At 42.2% G+C, this 19,933-nt stretch overlaps 1 long non-coding RNA gene across 2 annotated transcripts in view; it reads right to left on the minus strand.

The window, feature by feature from the left end:
- LOC115333393 overlaps positions 1-19,933 on the minus strand; it is a 129,099-nt gene that overhangs the window by 20,621 nt on the left and 88,545 nt on the right. Inside the window, exon 6 of one of the 2 annotated variants that reach the window (XR_003920774.1) lies at positions 19,302-19,373. The exons of the other annotated variant lie outside the window; for it this stretch is intronic. This is a non-coding gene — a long non-coding RNA (uncharacterized LOC115333393). Of the gene's footprint in view, positions 1-19,301; positions 19,374-19,933 lie in introns of those variants that run through there. 2 annotated transcript variants of the gene reach the window in all.

Below are 19,933 nucleotides of genomic sequence, written 5' to 3' on the forward strand. Positions count from 1 at the left end.
TTCCACATTCCCCGAATTATTTTTTCTGACATACCTCAATATGCAATACTTTCATACCGAATAAATAATTTCCTTTCCATAACTGTAAATATAATTTGGATTTTACTTTCAGACATGAGCATGAAGTCACAGAAGCTACCTAGAGAGTTACTGTATTTGCAGCAAAGAAAGTGAATTGAGGTCTACCCACCACTTTTCTAACAACAATTCACCAGAAAATAAAATCACCACAAAGCATCACCATTAACGCACAATTCTATAATAAACCATGTACTGTTCACTGCTGCTTTCACAGAATCAACCTTTGGAGCAGAAAGAACACAGGACAACTACCAGTCTCATTTGGAGAACTGGGCTTATTTATGGGCAATGTCATGGTACTCTCCGCTATAGTATCCGAGATCACTATTACCATCATCAGCGGTTGTAGTCCTATACAAGTATGGAATGCAATGTGCAATGCTGTGGTGATCTGTGATCCAGAACATATGGGGCGTGGGGACAAATATCCATGTCTGTCAGATGGAGAAGGACGAGAACAGAAAGGGACTAACGAGGTACTTCCAAGATGCGTCACCAAAATGATTCATAAAGGGACTGAACATCACAAATGACAAGGAAGTGGATTATTCCAACATTTTCCTTCAGTTTTGACTAGAGTGTATTCCTATGAGCATATTTATTCAATACTTTCCTCTAACTAAAACAGTCTTACTAAAGGTGTATGATAAGGAAGTCCTACTAAAAGAACTTGGTAGTGGAGCTCGTGAATTGCAATATTCTGAGTGGAACCTTCACCTTTTGGCCAAAGCACAGGGCTAGGTATCAAAAAACTAAAATTCTATTCTTGGATCTTCCACTAATTTTCACAAAGCTCTTTCAATTTTTCCGCTTCAGTGTCTCATCTGTGTGAAGGAAGGCGTCGCACCTATTTCCCCAGCTATCTGAGCCTCAACCTGGTGCAGTGGGAAGTGCTGAGCGCGAGGTACCAATCATCAAATCACTGCAAGTACCACTTCCCGAGCCAAGCCTTGGCTCTGGAATGGAACAGACGGCAGGACCAGCATCACATCACACAAACCTGAAAACGTCACGGGGGAAGTATTTTCTTGCTGTTTTCTTTCAGGGCATTTGAATAACAGTTTCCAGCCCAGCTACCAACTTGGACCTCAGCAACGATTATAAACTACAGCAGACCTGTAACTTATACAAGGCGTTATCACAGCAGATATTGCACTGAATGTTGCATGGAAATTTATTCTGGAGATCACTAATTTCTCCTAAATTGCTTCCTAGAAGGTTACAGTCTACAACTATCTTAGCCCAATTAACTGAAGAGAAACGTAATTGATGCAGAGGCTAGCTAAATACTGGCTAGTGGGTTTTTTACAAGTATCACCAACCTACCTGTAATACTCCTTCATGTATACCATTGCATCTAAGTCTTATTTTCAGTGAACAGAAGGTTTTCACACTGCACTAAACAGACATGTAGAGTGTTTTAATAGCTAGTTACCGAGATCTTCAGTTGTGGTTACAATCTGCTACCATATTAATCTCACCCCATAATTAGCTGCCTGGGGAAAATGTGTATTATTCAGAGGACCCAGGTGAAAGAAAAAACAGCTCCACAGGTATGAAACTCATGATTTATCTCCTTTCCAAAACAGAAAGGTGAAGCAAGGCACGTCCCTTGCTCCATTATACACATTGGACAATTTTGCTCTGCACATAGCAAAGTACAGTACTGAAAGATGAACAAAAATAGTACTGCAGAATATCAAAACTACTTATTTCTGATACAAGAGAACAGCATGAAAAACCTTGCACTTAAAGATCTCCACCAGCAAGTTATAAAGAGACTGCAAGGTACTGTACAATATTTATGAGTATGAGATATATACTACAGATTAATTCATAAATTCTCCATACATAATTTATAGTCTATTTACAGAGTAAAACAGTTATCACACAGCAACCACCACAAATGCATTCGCTTAAACTTAAGGGCATTTGTAATGACGGCTCAGAAATAAGAGGGCCATAATAAACCAGTCACAGTCAATGACAAGCTGACTAAAATGCACAGCAGTAAAAAGAAAGGAAATGCATTTTTAAGGCAGTTGATGTGCTATAAATTTTTAATGCTCTATAAAATCTTTCATTTAGTTAGAAATATTTATATAGTATTAAGTATGTTATTCCAATTCAGAGTAAGAAATTAGTCTTAACTTGTTTTACAGAGCACTTAGATTTTCTTTCCTAAATTTTATCCTCACACTAACATGCTACCAATTGTGGCTCGACAAATTTGTACCAAAGCATCATCATTTCTCCATTCCTCAAAACTCCTCCCTGAACACGACTACTTTTTCTCTAGCTAACAATACAAAGCAGTTGTACATTAGTTTTTTAGGTATCATGTGCAATAAATTTGATGACCAAAGTCTGAACAGTTAGGTAATACATGCAGGTGTAAGGCACAGTTCACGCATTCGGATATAACTTAAGACCCCTAGTAAGTAACATACTTAAGTATGTGTTTGCAACCTTGAAATAAAAGCAGAATTTGCTGCACTAACAGCAAGGAAGCAGCTCGCTTTGACTGCTACAGTTCTTACACACTGGAGGGAGACAGAATTCATCTGGCTCTAGCTCAAGGCGTCACTGCTGCAGAGCAATTAAAACAATCAGTCCTTTAGTTACACATCGTTCCACTGTTTCCCCATAAATTAGCTGCAAGATCAAAGCCTTAAATGCTATGCTATCAGACATACATACATATTTATTTACTTACATATATTCCCAATTTCCATAAGAGGGATAAGGAACATCTCGTAAGGAATGTGTATGATGTGCTCCCTCCTTCTTTAGTTGGTTTAAGGAACAAACTGTGAAAGGACCTTGTTACCAGACAGCATGTTTCCCATTAGAAAAAGAACATGCTAAAAAGCAGTAGTGTTACCATAAATCACAAGGCCCAAGATACACAATTAGCATTTTGGGTTTGGGGTTCAATTACTGCAATAAATGATGCTGTATGCCTTGGCACAAAGCCAAGAGATCTCATTCCTTAACTGAACAAGCTTGTTGATACAAAGTACACTACCCTCTTTTTGATGACGTTTTTTGTTCTTTAAATGTCTTCATGATGTTTCTCTGCATACATACAAAGATTTTTAATTGCTATTTAATATTAATGTAGTTTTCAGAATTGAAAAAAATTATTTTTTAATTTTTTTTTTTTTAAAGTCCACATCACCTTCAAAGTTACAGCTGTAAATATGAGTGTTAGAGATGGACATACCCAGGAGCTATTCAAGGGTGTAGTTTATCCTGTACACAAGACTGTAAATTACTGAACATCTACAAAGCCCCATTTTTAGTACAGGTACCTCAGAAATCTGTCATGACATCACAAAACCTGCAAGAGCTGCCTGGTTCTACTGGTGACACTGTCACTTTCTTGACAAGCTCCATTATTTAGATTTTGTGTTAAGTTACAGTTAATTAGTAGGCTAAAACTTATTTAATTCATCTGCATTTCAATCATTTTAACTGTCATTTTGGACATGTTTGATAGCAGACCAATTGCTCATGTTTCTAATACCAGATTTGCTGAGGTAATAAATCTTCCAGTGTGGCACTTTTCATTCTCCTAGTGACATTTTAATTGACTTCTATGGACAAAGCTCATTTTATTTATTTCGGCTTCTTTAATTGCTGATCACTTTTCTGGTTTTCTTTAACACAATCATATTAAGTATTAGGTTATTTAAGAAGATTAGTGAGTCTTACCATTGAGAACCACGCTCGCAGTTACGACTGAAATACACCGTGTTTTAGAAATTGGTTGAGCAAGAACTTTGAAACTCATTTTGAACATGTTCCCTAAGTCTGCTTCACACAGTTCATAGATGGGAGCCTCAGGATTACGTGGAAGAGTAAATCTGACACTGCTTAATGTATCAAAAGGACTAGCCTCCCCCTACAAAATCTGTAATTATGTGTGATTTGCATTAATCCTTAAAAAGAAATAGAAATCCCTAAACAAAACAGAAAAAGCAGATTAGGAGTAATATTCTGTTGACAGTACCTCAAATGATTTATGTCAATTAAGATTATTCCCACGCTCTCATAAAACCACTTTCACTCCATCACTTAAGAAGAGGGGGATGTTGACTGCTAGGACCTCTCAGCACTAACACAAAGCAGTACAATTCCGTTTCCTAGAGAAAGAACAACCTGTCTTACAGTTTATCCAGTGAAAAGTCTATTACATTCAACACAGCTTCAAAATGCAAGCTTCAAAGCTATCAAACAGCAACAAGAGAAAAGTCATTTTTCATTATACTTTCAAGATGTTGCTGAGATAAAGCTATTAAACTGAGTGCCTGATATATGCAAAAGGTTGAACTATTCCAAAGCAAAACCACACGTAACTCTTGCACTGCTACTGCAATGATCAAAGGTCACCGATGACGACAGGAGTCAGAAATTGTGCTATTTTCTTTTGAGAGAGGTTGAGAGTATGTATGCTGATACAACTTCAAGCCACATTCTCAATCTAATGGAAACATCTTCAGGAATATTTCTGGCAATTGATGAATCATTTTGCAAGTCAAGGCAGAAAAGCTGTCATTAAAACCACCTTACTATTACTTCAACAGGCTGCCTTATTAAGAAATCCGCTTCAGCTCTCATTTTCCAATTCATTGTTGGTGACTTTGGAGAAAAGATTTTCCCACCTATCACAGGCTTTAATATGCCCCTAGGTACCAGCAAGAGCTTAATGCTGATCTACAAAACATGCTAGAAGAATTATCTGTGTCATCTGAAAATATCCCGTATCTGGATATGTTAAAAGATGGGATAACTTCTCCAAAAGCAAGAACAGACTCACCGAGTGTCGTGGTTTAACCCCAGCCAGCAACTAAGCACCACGCAGCCGCTCACTCACTCCCCCCCCCACCCAGTGGGATGGGGGAGAAAATCGGGAAAAAGAAGCAAAACCCACGGGTTGAGATAAGAACAGTTTAATAGAACAGAAAAGAAGAAACGGATAATGATAATGATAACACTAATAAAATGACAACAGCAATAATGAAAGGATTGGAATGTACAAATGATGCGCAGTGCAATTGCTCACCACCCGCCGACCGGCACCCAGCTAGTCCCCCGAGCGGCGATTCCCCGCCCCCACTTCCCAGTTCCTATACTAGATGGGACGTCATATGGTATGGAATACCCTGTTGGCCAGTTTGGGTCAGCTGCCCTGGCTGTGTCCTGTGCCAACTTCTTGTGCCCCTCCAGCTTTCTCGCTGGCTGGGCATGAGAAGCTGAAAAATCCTTGACATTAGTCTAAACACTACTAGCAGCAACTGAAAACATCAGTGTTATCAACATTCTTCTCATACTGAACTCAAAACATAGCACCGTACCAGCTACTAGGAAGACAGTTAACTCTATCCCAGCTGAAACTAGGACAGTATCCACCCCTTATTCTATACCATTGACGTCATGCTCAGTTCCCATACCTTTAGTTACATCCTGGTCAATCATCAACACCTTATCTATCACTTTGAGACATATGAACAATGATATATATATATATGTATACATACACAGAGATATCATCCCTTTAGTTTATGTGTTATGTTCATTAAATGTTCATTGAGTTCATTTAGTTCCTGACTCTGGGCTCCATCCGTCATACCAGTCTTTCTGGGCAGGAGGGATGGTGCAAAGTCCTCTCAGTCGGTAGAGCAGAGTTGGGCTTCAGTGCAGTATGACGAGCAGTTGACATTGGACGCAGCAGGAGGATGGTGTGCACCGTTGGATTGTTGCATGCTGGAGTCAGTTCTGGTTCCATCACTACTGCGCTTCGCTCAGTTTTATCACAGTTTTTCTTGCTTGATCTAAGTGATTCTTACTATAGTACTATGGATATAGCATATAACAATTATAGTAATGATAACATACAGTAGCAGGGTTATATAGCAACTAGTATCATACAGTTTAATTCTGGCTATTCTCACCTAAAATTAAATCCCCTTGAGGCACACATCGGACTTCCCCATCTTTTCGCATCACCCACCAAGTGCACCCAGGCCCTTGAGCAAAAGCAATCCCACGAATGGGTTTACCTTTGCCTGAGGCAGGAGTAACCCAGACTGTCTTCCCTAACATATTTTTTGTGTGCACTACAGGGACTTTATCCCCTTCTACAGTACGTAAAAATTCTGACTGGGCAGGGCCACCCCGATTGGCAGATCCTCTGGTGTTGACTAACCAGGTGGCTTTTGCTAAATGTGTATCCCAATGTTTGAAAGTTCCACCCCCCATTGCTCTCAATGTAGTCTTTAACAGTCCATTGTATCGCTCAATTTTCCCAGAGGCTGGTGCATGATAGGGGATGTGATACACCCACTCAATGCCATGCTCTTTGGCCCAGGTGTCTATGAGGTTGTTTCGGAAATGAGTCCCGTTGTCTGACTCAATTCTCTCTGGGGTGCCATGTCGCCACAAGACCTGCTTTTCAAGGCCCAGGATAGTGTTCCGGGCAGTGGCATGGGGTACAGAATATGTTTCCAGCCATCCGGTGGTTGTTTCCACCATTGTGAGCACATAGCGCTTGCCTTGGCGAGTTTGTGGGAGTGTGATATAGTCAATCTGCCAGGCTTCCCCAAATTTATATTTCAGCCATCGTCCTCCATACCACAGGGGTTTTAACCGTTTGGCTTGCTTAATTGCAGCACATGTTTCACATTCATGGATAACCTGTGCAATAGTGTCCATGCTCAAGTCCACCCCTCGGTCACGAGCCCATCTATATGTTGCATCTCTTCCCTGATGGCCTGAAGCATCATGGGCCCATCGAGCCATAAATAGCTCACCCTTATGTTGCCAGTCCAAGTCCACCTGAGCCACTTCAATCTTGGCAGCCTGATCCACCTGTTGGTTATTTTCATGTTCTTCAGTGGCCCGACTCTTGGGTACGTGAGCATCTACGTGACGTACTTTTACAACCAGATTTTCTAGCCGGGATGCGATATCTTGCCACAGTGCGGCAGCCCAAATGGGTTTACCTCTGCGCTGCCAGTTGCTCTGCTTCCACTGCTGTAACCACCCCCACAGGGCATTTGCCACCATCCATGAGTCAGTATAGAGATAGAGCACTGGCCACTTTTCTCTTTCAGCAATGTCTAACGCTAGCTGGATGGCTTTCACCTCTGCAAACTGACTCGATTCACCTTCTCCTTCAGCAGTTTCTGCGACTTGTCGTGTAGGACTCCATACAGCAGCCTTCCACCTCCGATGCTTTCCCACAATGCGACAGGACCCATCAGTGAACAGAGCATATTGCCTCTCATTTTCTGGCAGTTTATTATACAGCGGGGCTTCTTCAGCACGCGTTACCTCCTCCTCTGGCGACATTCCAAAATCTTTGCCTTCTGGCCAGTCCGTGATCACTTCTAAAATTCCTGGGCGACTGGGGTTTCCTATGCGAGCCCGTTGTGTGATCAGTGCAATCCACTTACTCCACGTGGCATCAGTCGCGTGATGTGTAGAGGAGACCCTCCCTTTGAACATCCAGCCCAGCACTGGCAGTCGGGGTGCTAAGAGGAGCTGTGTTTCAGTACCAACCACTTCTGAGGCAGCTCGAACTCCTTCATATGCTGCCAATATCTCTTTTTCAGTTGGAGTATAGCGAGCCTCGGATCCTCTGTATCCTCGACTCCAAAACCCCAGGGGTCGACCTCGGGTCTCCCCGGGTGCTTTCTGCCAGAGGCTCCAGGTAGGGCCATTCTCCCCGGCTGCAGTATAAAGCACATTTTTAACATCTTGTCCTGCCCGGACTGGTCCAAGGGCTACTGCATGAACAATCTCCCGTTTAATTTGTTCAAAGGCTTGCTGTTGCTCAGGGCCCCATTTAAAATCATTCTTCTTCCGGGTCACTTGATAGAGAGGGCTTACAATCAGACTGTAATTTGGAATATGCATTCTCCAAAAACCCACAACACCTAAGAAAGCCTGTGTTTCCTTTTTATTAGTCGGTGGAGACATAGCTGCTATTTTGTTGATCACATCCATTGGGATCTGACGACGTCCATCTTGCCATTTTATTCCTAAAAACTGGATCTCCTGTGCAGGTCCCTTGACCTTACTTTCTTTTATGGCAAAACCGGCTTTCAGAAGGATTTGGATTATCTTCTTCCCTTTCTCAAAGACTTCTTCTGCCGTGTTGCCCCATACAATGATGTCATCAATGTATTGCAGGTGTTCCGGAGCTTCACCTTTTTCCAGTGCAGTCTGGATTAGTCCATGGCAAATGGTGGGGCTGTGTTTCCACCCCTGGGGCAATCGATTCCAAGTGTACTGGACACCCCTCCAAGTAAAGGCAAACTGTGGACGACACTCTGCTGCCAGAGGGATTGAGAAAAACGCATTAGCAATGTCAATTGTAGCATACCACTTGGCTGCCTTTGACTCTAGTTCGTATTGAAGTTCTAGCATATCTGGAACGGCAGCACTCAGCGGTGGCGTAACTTCATTCAGGCCACGATAGTCAACTGTTAGTCTCCACTCCCCATTAGACTTTCGCACTGGCCATATGGGACTATTAAAGGGTGAGCGAGTTTTGCTGATCACTCCTTGGCTCTCCAGTTGGCGAATCAACTTGTGGATGGGAATCAGAGAGTCTCGGTTGGTGCGATATTGCCGCCGGTGCACCGTCGTGGTAGCAATTGGCACTTGTTGTTCTTCAACCCTCAGCAACCCCACAATCGAAGGGTCTTGAGAGAGACCAGGCAGGGTAGACAGCTGTTCAGTGCCCTCCGTCTCCAAGGCAGCTATACCAAAAGCCCATCGATACCCCTTCGGATCCTTAAAATACCCTCTCCTGAGATAGTCTATGCCAAGGATACACGGAGCCTCCGGACCAGTCACAATGGGGTGTTTCTGCCATTCATTCCCAGTTAGGCTTACTTCAGCTTCCAATACAGTTAACTCTTGGGATCCCCCTGTCACACCAGAAATACAGATGGGTTCTGCCCCTTTATAACTTGATGGCATTAGAGTGCACTGTGCGCCGGTGTCTACTAGAGCCTTATACTCCTGTGGGTCTAACGTGCCAGGCCATCGAATCCACACAGTCCAATAGACCCGGTTATCCCTTTCCTCCACCTGGCTGGAGGCAGGGCCCCTCTAATTCTGGCCAGAGTATCCGGTATTCACTTCTCGTAAAATTGGCTCAGAAGTCCCTTCAAGAGGATCAGAAATAAGATCAGCCCTTCTGCTCTGTTTGGAAACTGGAGCGGCATTTTTCCTAGTAGAATCCCCTTTTGTGGTGGTTTTTCCTCGCAGCTCACGTACCCGTGCATTTAGGACCGAGGTAGGTTTTCCATCCCATTTCCTCATGTCCTCTCCATGATCACATAGGTAAAACCACAGGGCACCTCGCGGTGTGTACCTTCTATATTCTCTCTCTTGGGCAGAGGAGCGCTCACTCCTAATAGCTGAGACATTGGTCCTTACAGGTGGGCAATAGGACATATCCTCTTTGAATTGTTGGAAATCCTCGGACAGCTTCTCCACAGCCGAAATGCAGGCTTGTAGGGAGGAGGAGAGATTTTCTTCGTATTGACGGAGTTGGCGAGCCACTTCATCCACTGTCGGTGCCTCTTCGTCTTTCCAGGTCATTATTGCCAGTGAGTTGGCATAGGACGATGGTGCGCTCCGTACAAATTTCCGCCACATGGGTCGTGTGCATTGGACTTCGTCTGGATCTTTGGGTAATTGTGGGTTGTCCGGGTCATGATGAATCGTCTCTAGCACAGCTAATTCCCTCAGATATTGGATACCTTTTTCCATGGTGGTCCACTTGCTTGATTGACATATAACATCTTCCTTAAAGGGGTACCTTTCCTTCACACTTGACAAGAGTCGCCTCCAGAGGCTGATGGCTTGTGTTCCTCTTCCAATTGCCTTGTCAATGCCACCTTCCCTGGCAAGCGATCCCAGCTGCTTGGCTTCCCTACCTTCTAATTCCAAGCTATTAGCCCCATTGTCCCAGCATCGGAGAAGCCAGGTGATAATATGCTCACCTATACGGCGGCCAAAATCTTTTCGCATATCTCGCAGCTCACTCAAGGATAGGGACCGGGTTATTACCTCTGGTTCTGCCTCTTCCTCCTGTTCCCGTGATGGCCCTGGTTCACCTTCATCCTTTGCTAAGCGAGCTGATTTTTTATATTTCTTTTTCTGTACGGGGGCAACTGATACTGGTGCAGGTTGATCCGCTGGTTCAGTTGCAGTATCACTCGCCGGGTTTTGGATATCCACAGCGTCTGTCGCCAAGGTTTGGGTAGCAGCATCTGTCGCCAAGGTTTGGGTAGCAGCAGTGCTCGTCGCTGGGGCTGGAGGGACCGCAGTGCCTGTTGCCAAGGTTTGGGTAGCTGCTGTGCTCGTTGCCGCGGCTGGAGGGGCTGCAGTGCCTGTTGCTGAGGTTTGGGTAGCCACAGTTCTCATTGCCAGGGCTGGAGGGGTCACGGTACCTGTCACCAAGGTCTGGGTGGCCGCAATGCTCGTCGCCGGGGCTGGAGGGGCCGCAGCGCCCATTGCCGGGGTTTGGGTGACCGCAGTGCTCATTGCTTTGTTGTTAGGTCCAGAGACCTTCTCTTCCCCTTGGGGGTGCTGAGTTGTGTCGAACAGGGCTCGATAGGCATGGGCCAGGCCCCAGCACGTTGCAGTGATTTGTATCTCTCTGGAGCTGCCGGGGTGACAGCATACCTTTTCCAAATATTTTACTAGTTCTTCTGGATTCTGCATTTGTTCAGGGGTGAATTTCCAAAACACTGGAGGTGCCCACTTTTCTAGGTACTTGCCCATACTACCCCACACACCCTGCCACTCATAATTATCCAGCCTCGGGGCAGACCTCTGGGTGATCTTCTTAAATAGTTGTTTAACCTTAAACAAGAGCTGAACCACATTCAGAAGCATGCTAATTCCCAGCAGTAGGGCTAGGACCGTGCTGGTATCAACATCCCAAGAGTATTCAAATTTTTCAAAATTCCCAAACACCATTGTAACTGGACTGAAGGAGAAAGGAGAGGGGAAGAAAGGTATCCCACTCATAGACTGGTTTTCCAAGGAGGAAAGGTAAATGGTATAATTATTAATAGTTTCCCACAGATGGCTCCCGCAGTATAAAGGTGACAATGCTGAGTGCAAATACCGGATTAATTCCACAACTGATGACTTTATCATACCATAAACCAGTGTTATACAATACATCAAAGCAAAAACCTTAATCCACCTCCCACGGATGATAAGCAGGAGAAGAGGGACTACATACAGCAAGCGAGGTGATACATAACAGAACTTTAAAAACCAGAGCAACAACTCTAAGAACACATAAATCAACATAATGACCAGCGACTATAAGACCAATATAATGAATGCTTATAACAGATTTGTTTTAACGAGCTCTGGTCAGGTTTGTCGTTATCTCAACCCTTCGGGCCCCACGTTGGGCGCCAAAATGGACTGTCGTGGTTTAACCCCAGCCAGCAACTAAGCACCACGCAGCCGCTCACTCACTCCCCCCCCCACCCAGTGGGATGGGGGAGAAAATCGGGAAAAAGAAGCAAAACCCACAGGTTGAGATAAGAACAGTTTAATAGAACAGAAAAGAAGAAACGGATAATGATAACACTAATAAAATGACAACAGCAATAATGAAAGGATTGGAATGTACAAATGATGCGCAGTGCAATTGCTCACCACCCGCCGACCGGCACCCAGCTAGTCCCCCGAGCGGCGATTCCCCGCCCCCACTTCCCAGTTCCTATACTAGATGGGACGTCATATGGTATGGAATACCCTGTTGGCCAGTTTGGGTCAGCTGCCCTGGCTGTGTCCTGTGCCAACTTCTTGTGCCCCTCCAGCTTTCTCGCTGGCTGGGCATGAGAAGCTGAAAAATCCTTGACATTAGTCTAAACACTACTAGCAGCAACTGAAAACATCAGTGTTATCAACATTCTTCTCATACTGAACTCAAAACATAGCACCGTACCAGCTACTAGGAAGACAGTTAACTCTATCCCAGCTGAAACTAGGACACCGAGACTCACTGGCAAAACCACACACAAGACCATGAATCAAAGGCATCCAGCAACTGTGTAAACATTCATGCAAAGGATAAGCACCAGTGTCTGCACAGGCATGCAATTTAAATGTTTGCAAATGAACACGCTGGGTGTTGTAGTGGGCCGTATGCAATTTCCCTGGTGAATTATCAGTATTCACCTTTCAGAAGCTGTTTCCACCAGCCATCCCAGGGAACAAACAACTACTATTCATACACGAACCTCACATGGATTACCTGTGTACTTTTGAAAACTGCACTGTAATATTTATCTTCAAGGAAAACTGACTAAGGGAAACGACTAATAAAATGCAAGAATATTTAATTGGCATATTGTTAGGCAAAGAACATTAATTGCCAACTATAATACACTGAATAAATTAGCATAGCCAACAAGCTGAGGACTGACATGCATTATCATGTACTTCACACTGACTTTTTAATTATTCAGAAAGCAAATAAATTATTTTCAAGCTTGCATCTTCTGTTTCACGTTGTCCTTCTGGCTTTTAAATACACTTAAAAAAATTCTTCCTTTTAAATTCAAGTCTACCAAGCATCAGTAATTCAGCTTTTTTTTTTTAATTCTACAGAAGTATATAGATGGGAACAGAAATCATTGTCTCACCTGTAAGATCTACAAGATTTTAGTCATGTTTGTAAAACCTAAAGCTTCAAAGCTTCAACAACACAACACCACTTTTCCAGAGGAGGAGGAAGAGCCTGCTGATGTCAGTTTAAGGCATATCGATGGATTTAAATATGGCGTATTTACTGTTTTTGAGCTCCTCTATGCAAACAAGATGTTAGCCATATTTAAATCTAAAAAACCATAATGTGGCTTGGATCAGTTTAAATACATTTTAAAATGCCCCCCCCCCTTTTTTTTTGAACAACCAACACTTTGAACTTAACAAAAAGGCCCAGCACTGTAGCCAGCTTCGTTTCTGAGACAGGTATCTCCACACTCTTCCCTTAACTATAATTCACAAGCTTGTACACATCTATCTCTAGTTCCCCCTTTCAGTCCCATTTATAAAGACTATTTTTAGCCAGAGCAAATGTCAGTGTACAAATAAAATTAAAAATGCAATTAACATTACCACATATAATGAGATGTTTAATTACCCTTGAAACTAGGCCTTGTGAAGATCCAATAAACTTCGAAGTGCTTTTGTTACCGATCAAATTAACCATCATAAAGAATATCAGACTGTTTGCGTTACCCATGTACAAGGGTTTAATAGTTGGGACACCAGAGCAAGGAAAAGATTTTGCCATTAACCTAGTGGAGAATGTTAAAGAAAGTTCAGGATTTCTCCCATCATCCCCTACCTACCAGAAGCCAAGTCCTTCGGAGAGGACATTGTCCCCAGTGGGCCTGGCAGCACCGAGCACACCATGTCCCACACTCTGCTGAACCTGCTGACCAGAACCGTATTGCTCCAACACAAGTAAGGAGCAGCTGTTCCCAAAAGACCACAGGTTTCTGGGGGAAAACATCTACGTTTACCAGAATTCTGAAGCTGTCATGTCAGGAGGGAATTGTACGCCGACCCACTCACCTCATTTCAGAATGCAAAAAGCCCTGAAAACACTGCAAGTTTCTCCACATCCCACCAAAAGGATACAACAGCAATTTTTCACTTGTGGAACCACACCAGAAAGCAGTGAAGTAATTTGCCACAGGCCCCACAGCAAGGTAAGATATCAAGCCAAGACGGGAATCCCCTTCTCTAACCTTTGGTCTGCGACCCTGGGGTCCTGTCCCCTGCCCGGGGAGCTGTTCCACCGCTCTAGAAGAAACAGCAACTGCTCCCTCCCCAAAACGCCCCGGAGTACCCTTCCTCCAGGCTGACGGAGATGTGATCCAACCAACTCCTTCTATCTCTCTTCCGCTCATTTTGCAGCTCCCAGCTGGCCAGGAGATGCTTTCACACTCCAAGGCTCTTTGCTTAGCACCTCAAACCCAACAGCAGTGGGAAGTGTTGAAAATGTTGTTATTGAAGCTGTTCTCAGTCCTAACTCTAAAAAGAGATGAGAAAAGCTTAATGAACTGTAGAATATACAAAATAGTTCTTCTTTACTGCTCTGTGTGCCAAAGCGCTGAACAAAAATACTTTATACTGAACCCTAAAACACTGCAACACAGTAGAAGCAATGCTGCCAGTTCCACAAACCTTCATCATCCTCCAGAACCAAAATTCCAGTTCACGGCACAAACCTCTGGTGCCAACCAACAGTGGTGAGGAAAGTAAGTCTGCATGTAAAAAAACCCTGGATTGTACAATATTATCTTTAATAAACACCATAATCTTTGTATTAGTGTAAAATCTTTAAACCTTAGGACTCGCAAGTATCAATCCATCAAGAGATTTTTAAATTTTGTGCACACTTGGAAAAGAACCAGATTCAACAGGGGCTGAAATCTAACTTGTTCTTAAAAAATAACACTTTACAAAGGAGACGAAAGAGCACGTCTGGCCAATGGACATGACATTTAAAAAAATATGTAAGAGCTGTAAAAGGTAGTTTGGGCTCTCCTGATTTGAGAGTGTCGAGTGTCTCCCCAGCCTTTTCCCTCCCGCATGCATGTGGCACACGCACCATCCATACTTCTGCCCAGTGTAGGTTGTCGTCCTGTACATCTGGTATAGTACCTTCACGAAAGACCAAGGGATTAAACAAACAATGAATTGGTCAGCCGCGCTGAACCCTTAATAAACACATAAAAATCAGGTGGGACACTATGGATAGAATACTTTTTTGATGAAAAGCTATCTTCTTCAAGATAAACTTTGAATGGTTAGGGTTTTTTTAACACTTCATAAATATTGAGACATTTAAACTGACAGACTGGAGAAGGAAACTCTGCACCACACTGTAGTTACACAGCAGCAGGAATGTCCTCCTCAGTGAACAAGAAAGTACTTCATCACCATGCATATTTAGCATGCGGCTTGTCTGCTAGACCGCTGACAACAGAGTATGGTAATTGCAATTACACCAGGGACTCTTGTGACATAAATACACGCCATTTTAAGAGAACTTATTTCTAACAGAGCTATGAAGCATCCATCAAACACTAACTTCCGTAATTTCTATCGTTCTGGGTTGCATTTTGCTTAAGTGGCCTGAACTGAGTTCATATAAGAATATCAATGAAAGGCTCAAGAGCTAATCCATTCACTAGAATAAAATAAAAAAGTTAACCAGAATACAGAACACAACAGCTTTGTACTGCTCTACCAGATTTTAATTCCAAGCAAATACCTGCCATGTTAGATTAGCCTTTATAACCATGTTTGTTGTAATGGAAATCCTGACAGGCCCTTGACTATAGTGGCAAAAAATGGCAGCACAATAATTACTTTTCATCTTTGTTAAGATAATCTTCCTGCAATTGTGAAGCTTTTAGCACAGGGTAAAATGATAGCCTTGAGTAATTCTCAATTACAACATAGCCTAGCATCTTTCTGTCGTTTCACTGGGCACTTCCACTTTACTATTTGACAGCATCATTGAATCACTGAGATGGGGAGGGAGGATGACCTCTGGAGATCATCTAGTCCAACCCTCCTGGTCAAAGCAGGGGCAGCTGCAGAAGGCTGCTCAGTACCGCGTCCAGTCAGGTTTTGAATTTGTTATTGGCAGACATGGAGGCTCTCACCAAGATGAATTCTTCCTCACTAGAAGAGCAGCTCTTTTTATGTTTTAAAGAGAGGAGCATAGGCTGAGAAGTACCGAACCTGCTTTCACAAATGGCGATCTGATTCTCAGGCCACATGAACTGCCCTACTCATGCAGGAAGACTGGCAAAGCTTAGGCTGAACTCAAAGTCGCCAAGTTTTAAGCCCAGGTCATGAATTAATTACTTATGTTCTTTAATTCATAGCAAATACTTTACAAAACAACTAGCAGATAGAAGACCAAATCTCCTGAATTTCACAGTGCCCTATTCATGGTTAAGTTCTCCTCATCGTGGCATATATTTCAAACGCAGACTTTCAGGCAGGGACTGTTTCAGAGAAGAGGCCAGGCTGGCACCCTGGAACCTCTGCAGCAGACTTCCCGCTCTCACGCAAGGGCAATGTTGTGATGAAACTTTAGGTAACACATAAGTACAAAGCAAACTAATTACTGACATGCAAAACAACCTTTATTGAATTAGGAAAAGTAATGTTTCTTATTGACATATCAACTTAATCAAACTGCCCATCTAGCCACATAGGAAAAAAACAGTAAACGAGAAGATGGCTGGTATAGCAGTCATTAATGAACCTTTAAAGCCTGAAACTCTAATCATTACTTGCTCTTCTGACACTCTTAATGATTTTGGAAATTGCAATGGTTACAAAGTTGGTTTTAGCTAATTTTGAAGAGCTGCCACTATACCAAACATATTTCCAAAGAATACTTTTCTCTTTAAGCATATGTTGGAATCAATGACCATACCTTTCCTTAATACAGTGTGTCAGCTGTATACCACCTTTTTGTTTAATGCTGCATTTTTTAAATACTTCACAGATCAACATGACATTAGACACTATGTAAAATTCTGTAAAACACTGGTCAAAACTTGGTACTTATCTAAACATTAGAATCAGTGTAGCCAGGGAGTATGTAGGTTATCATACAGTCTAGTGTCAAGCAGCACTTGTTCTCTACTCTGCCACAGCTGCTTTCAGCTCTAACCAAAACATCAATAACAGTAACAGAATACAAAAAGCAGTCCTGAACTCCAAAGGTGCTTCAGTAAACAGCATCTAATTCAGAACCATCCTGACCCGTAAGAGTATATTTTAAACGGTGCCAAATACTGCACTTGTAGAACTCAGTGGGTCATTTGTCACTGGGCTCAGCAGGAGCCGAACTTGTTCCATGAAATTTTGATGCTGGAAATGGAGCACAGTTCAGGAAAGGCAGTACATTTCTCATTTAATTCTACATGCATTTGCAGATTAAAGCCCTTACACCAGGTTTAGTTTTATTTACACTGATGAAAACTCTTAATGAACTCAAGGGAGTTGCTCTGAATTCATGGATTAACTTGATAGGGTTGAACACAAAATTCTTCTTCTGTTAATATTTTCTGAAGGTTAAAGACAGTGAAAACTGTCTCTTATAGCTGTTCTTTCAGATAGTTATGTAATAAAAAAAACCAAAACCAAAAAACCCCAACCCTGGCTGGACTTTTTGCCCAAGTTCACTTGATGATTTTCCATACAGGGGAAGCTATTTATATCATTATTACTTTTTTCTGGACAAAATCAACTCCTAGAAAATTTTGATTAATTTGCAGCTTGATGCATAAAAAGTGAGCTTGTGAAATTACCAGAAGAGGTAAATAAATGATTCATGTGGGTTGGTTTTGCATGAATAAATTATTTGTTCCTTCTCTGTGTTTCATTTGATAGATGAATGCAAAATTAATGCTATTCTATGCAAATAGAAAGCTTTTTATAAAATTCTGACCTAATTATAGGTGTTTGCTAAGAAACACATACTTGAGTTTTCGGGGAAAAAAATTTCTTGGTGCCATATTAGTGTCATGGAAGGAAAGACTCAAACAATAAAATATGCCATTTGAGGATATTTAATAGAGAGAAATACACATCATTAATATTTCTGTCTTCCTAAACCATATTCACCCTTTTGGAGCAGTGATTAGATTGATACCCAAAATACTACAGCCCTACAGCTAATGTTTTAACGCAACCTATGATTCAAATGAAATCACTGCATATCATGCAAAGATGTGTATCCCAGATGATTTTCATTAATGCCAATAAAATAGACGGCATTTAAATTATCTTGTAGCCAAGGAAACAGAGAAGCACCTGACAAGTATTATCTCTCAGCCTTCTTCAGAGGCAGCTGATATGAGCAGTTCGGTCCAATCCTGCAACAGGTGATGGCCACGTTAATTCTTAAAACATTAGGCCTTCAATCACAATGGTGCCTGCTGACTTGCAATAAGCTTTTAATAAGAATTGTTCATAAAAATAATGATAAAAATGCCAAATTGTTTCTTTGTAACTACCATTTGAAACAATGGAAAACATCTTGCTTTAGAGCTGTCTCCAGCAAAGCCAAAGACAGAAGAATACAGCCTTTTATCCCCATGTGCATGAGAAATCTTCCACAGGAGGGTAATGATCCAGAACTGGTATCAGCTGTTATCACAGAGCAAAGGGCCATCCCAACTGCAGCAACATGAGCCTCCCTGATTTCCCACCGATGGGCTCTCTCTCCAAGTCCCACAGCCCCTCTTTTGTGGAGAAGTTTCATTTCAACAATGTTTTGCTTTTAAGTTTTCTGAACATACAACTAAGTTTTCATTCATACCCTGGCTTAAGTCACAACACACCAGCTGCCTTCTAGAACTTGCCCACATGGAGGTACGCTCCCATCCCTCAAGTTTCATAATGTCATTTTGCTGATTTAAGTGTGAATTTATACCACTGACAACAAGAGCAGAATTAATTTAGATTTTACAGCTTTCCATCTTTAACTGCTAACCACTAAGAAATTCCGTTAACAGGATTTCATCAGGATAAGTGTCCAACGATTTTGGAAAAAATATCCATCAAACATCTCAAGGATTTAGACATAAGTAGAAATCCCTAAACTGAAAATTATTCATCTGTGAATATGAAGATATAAAATGTTCCAAATCTAAAGATTACCTTTAATCTGTACGTTAGCAAAGTGAAAGGAAACGTGACACCATAACACTGACGAGAAGATGGATAGGAGCCACAATAACTAAAGAAAATTTGTGCTATCAACCACAGTATTTTCTACAGCAGTATTTCTTCAGACATTCTAATTAAAACACAAAAAGCCCTTCAAGAACATACTTAAAGACTTATTTCAGATAATTCAGAATGAATGAAATGAATTATTACCCGTTTGACCAGAACCGCATATTTTCGGTATGTTCATGCTGTCGCTTTGGCATATTTGCAAGTATTTTCCCGCAAGGCAATTCCACTGCTCTCACACTAACCCTAACCACCACTGTTTGTATCCATGATAGACAGACAGAATGATTGACTGATTGATTCAATCAATCAGAGGGTCGCAAGTGGTGTTTTGCAACAGAATTGCACAAGAAGTTTCCATTAACCAACTTGTCTCCTCCTACCTCTGCAGCTGCTGGTTCTTCCATTAGTCTCTCCTCTTCAGTTATGGCCTTCACTCCTTGATCTCCCTCCTGCTGTATTACAACACACATCACTGAATGATCCCAGGTTACCATATGATTTAGCCTACTCTACACATTAAGTGTGGACGAGATGTAATAATTACTCTATCAGTCTTTCTGTCAATTGCAAATTTAAACAGCAATAACTCATAGTCCTTACCAGAGGACTGAATAGCAACCTAGACACCCCAGCAGTGACTCCTCTCGCACAACAGCCTCTATGCGTCTGCACTGAAGGATGGAATTCCATCTTAAATGTGTGATGCATATTTAATTCAAATTTATGGGAAATAATTATTTGAAAGGTCTGTCCACAAAGCAATGAGATATTTCTCAAACTCCAGTCATCTATTGCTGGCCGCATGCTCCTCACCAGCAGTACACGCGTGATCCCGCACTCGGGTGCTTCCCCAGTCAGTGCAAGATGCACCAGGCATCTCATCCCCCAGGAGCAAGCAGTTAAGCCAGAGCTGACTTACATCTAGATAAATCTGGCAGATTTCACAAGTAATGTGGGTAATTAGCAAGCTAGAGGTTAAACAGTCACAGTACTCTGGTACTTTATTCCAAGC

The sequence above is a fragment of the Aquila chrysaetos genome, chromosome 20 (assembly GCF_900496995.4).
Source record: "Aquila chrysaetos chrysaetos chromosome 20, bAquChr1.4, whole genome shotgun sequence".
NCBI classification, from domain to species: domain Eukaryota; kingdom Metazoa; phylum Chordata; class Aves; order Accipitriformes; family Accipitridae; genus Aquila; species Aquila chrysaetos.